Raw genomic sequence first — 3,277 nt, forward strand, 5'->3', positions numbered from 1 at the left:
CCCTCCCTCCGGGGGGCGCCGACACTCGGAGCTCGGCTCCCGGCCGCTGCGGGGCCCGTGAGCTAAGAGCCGGGCAAAGCGGGCCGTCTCGGCGGAGGGCCGGGTGCTGGCCTCCGCCCTCAAACGGGCCCGCTCCCCCCCTCCCACGCCGGGCAGGGTCGGGTACAATACTCGGATTGATCCCCTAGGCTGAGCTCCGGTTCTCACAGGCTCTGAAAAACCTGTCCTCAGAAATCTCCTCACACAATCCTCGAAAGGCAGGTCGAAAAAGCCAAAGCCCCGCCTTCGGCGGTACGAAACTGGAACTGGGCGCCACCTCGTGGTTCCCTCGGTCGGCCGAGACGGCGTGGGGCGACCCCTTCCGGACATCCGCGAGACGACCGGCCGTCAGGTCAACCCATTCGCTCCAAAGGGGTTGACCTGGTGGCCGAGAGGGGACTTTGAAAATTTTTCGGACTTGGAAAACTTTTTTTTTTTTTTTCTTCCCCCAGCCCGCTTCCTCCGGGTTGACCCGGTGGCCGAGCGTCTCGCCGTCCCCGGACGCGGCGAGGGACTGCCTCCCGGCCGTCAGGATCGGGCCCACGGAAGTCTGATTTTAAAAAAAATTGGCCGACGCCACCGCGGAGGGCTACCCGGGCACCCCGGGCCCCGGAGCCGGAAAAGGGAAAAAAAGGATCGGGCCCACTAGAGACATGGACCCGGCCGCCAAGCAGGCCGCCCTGGGCTGACCCTCCCCGGCCGCAGCGAGGGACTGCCTCCCGGCCGACAGGATCGGGCCCCTGGAAGTCTGGGGGTGGGGGGGGGGGAAATCGCCCCACGCCCCCGAGGAGGGCTGCCCGGGCGGGCCTGGCCCCGGAGCTCGGAAAAAAAAAAAGGATCGGGCCCACTAGAGACATGGACCAGGCCGCCCTGGGCTCACCTTCCCCGGCCGCAGCGAGGGACTGCCTCCCGGTCGACTGGATCGGGCCCCTGGAAGTCTGGAAAAAGAAGAATGGAACCTGACGCCTCCGAGGAGGGGGCGCCCAGGGAAGGAGGGAGATCCGGGTTGACCTGCTGACCGGACGGGAAAGAGGCCACCGGGCGTCCCCCCCCTTAAAACCTAGGGGTTGACCTGGTGGCCGGAAAGCGAACCGGCCAGCAGGTGAACCCTTTCGATTCCACGGGTTGACCTGGTGCCCGGGAAGCGAACCGGCCAGCAGGTGAACCCGTTCGATTCCACGGGTTGACCTGGTGCCCGGGAAGCGAACCGGCCAGCAGGTGAACCCGTTCGATTCCACGGGTTGACCTGGTGCCCGGGAAGCGAACCGGCCAGCAGGTGAACCCGTTCGATTCCACGGGTTGACCTGGTGCCCGGGAGGGGACTCTGAAAATTTTTCAGCCCTTTCGACTCGGGGTTGACCTGGTGGCCGAGAGGGGACTCGCACGGCAGGCAAGCCGCCCTGGGCTCACCCTCCCCGGCCGCAGCGAGGGACTGCCACCCGGCCGACTGGATCGGGCCCCTGGAAGTCTGGAAAAAAGAATGGAACCTGACGCCTCCGAGGAGGGGGCGCCCAGGGAAGGAGGGAGATCCGGGTTGACCTGCTGACCGGACGGGAAAGAGGCCACCGGGCGTCCCCCCCCTTAAAACCTAGGGGTTGACCTGGTGGCCGGAAAGCGAACCGGCCAGCAGGTGAACCCGTTCGATTCCACGGGTTGACCTGGTGCCCGGGAAGCGAACCGGCCAGCAGGTGAACCCGTTCGATTCCACGGGTTGACCTGGTGCCCGGGAAGCGAACCGGCCAGCAGGTGAACCCGTTCGATTCCACGGGTTGACCTGGTGCCCGGGAGGGGACTCTGAAAATTTTTCAGCCCTTTCGACTCGGGGTTGACCTGGTGGCCGAGAGGGGACTCGCACGGCAGGCAAGCCGCCCTGGGCTCACCCTCCCCGGCCGCAGCGAGGGACTGCCTCCCGGTCGACTGGATCGGGCCCCTGGAAGTCTGGAAAAAAGAATGGAACCTGACGCCTCCGAGGAGGGGGCGCCCAGGGAAGGAGGGAGATCCGGGTTGACCTGCTGACCGGACGGGAAAGAGGCCACCGGGCGTCCCCCCCCCCTTAAAACCTAGGGGTTGACCTGGTGGCCGGAAAGCGAACCGGCCAGCAGGTGAACCCGTTCGATTCCACGGGTTGACCTGGTGGCCGGAAAGCGAACCGGCCAGCCGGTGAACCCGTCCGATTCCACGGGTTGACCTGGTGGCCGGGAAGCGAACCGGCCAGCAGGTGAACCCGTTCGATTCCACGGGTTGACCTGGTGCCCGGGAGGGGACTCTGAAAATTTTTCAGCCCTTTCGACTCGCGGTTGACCTGGTGGCCGAGAGGGGACTCGCACGGCAGGCAAGCCGCCCTGGGCTGACCCTCCCCGGCCGCAGCGAGGGACTGCCTCCCGGCCGACAGGATCGGGCCCCTGGAAGTCTGGGGGGGGGGGGGAATCGCCCCACGCCTCCGAGGAGGGCTGCCCGGGCGGGCCTGGCCCCGGAGCTCGAAAAAAAAAAAAAGGATCGGGCCCACTAGAGACATGGACCAGGCCGCCCTGGGCTCACCCTCCCCGGCCGCAGCGAGGGACTGCCTCCCGGCCGACTGGATCGGGCCCCTGGAAGTCTGGGGGGGGGGGGGGAAATGGAACCTGACGCCTCCGAGGAGGGGACGCCCAGGGAAGGAGGGAGATCCGGGTTGACCTGGTGACCGGACGGGAAAGAGGCCACCGGGCGTGCCCCCGTTAAAACCCCTAGGGGTTGACCTGGTGGCCGGAAAGCAAACCGGCCACTGGGTAGGCCGGTCGGCAACCTAGGGGTTGACCTGGTGGCCGGGAAGCGAACCGGCCAGCAGGTGAACCCGTCCGATTCCACGGGTTGACCTGGTGCCCGGGAGGGGACTCTGAAAATTTTTCAGCCCTTTCGACTCGGGGTTGACCTGGTGGCCGAGAGGGGCCTCGCACGGCAGGCAAGCCGCCCTGGGCTCACCCTCCCCGGCCGCAGCGAGGGACTGCCCCTCCCCACCCCCCGGCTGACAGGATCGGGCGCACTGGAAGTCCGGGACAGTATTTTCCCCGACGCCGGGGAGGGCGGGCGGAGGGGCTCTGGCGGCCAGCCCGGGCCCCGGAGCTCGAAAAGGAAAAAAGGACCGGGCCCGCGAGAGACGGGGGCCCTGCCGCAGGGGGGGGGGGCAGTCCGACCGGGGCTCACCGTGCGGCAGGCCCGGGCGTCGGCAGGGGAAAGCGGGCGAGGAGGCGCGGGGCCGGGT

The sequence above is a fragment of the Chrysemys picta genome, unplaced genomic scaffold, assembly GCF_011386835.1.
Source record: "Chrysemys picta bellii isolate R12L10 unplaced genomic scaffold, ASM1138683v2 scaf1203, whole genome shotgun sequence".
In the NCBI taxonomy this organism is placed as follows: Eukaryota; Metazoa; Chordata; order Testudines; family Emydidae; genus Chrysemys; species Chrysemys picta.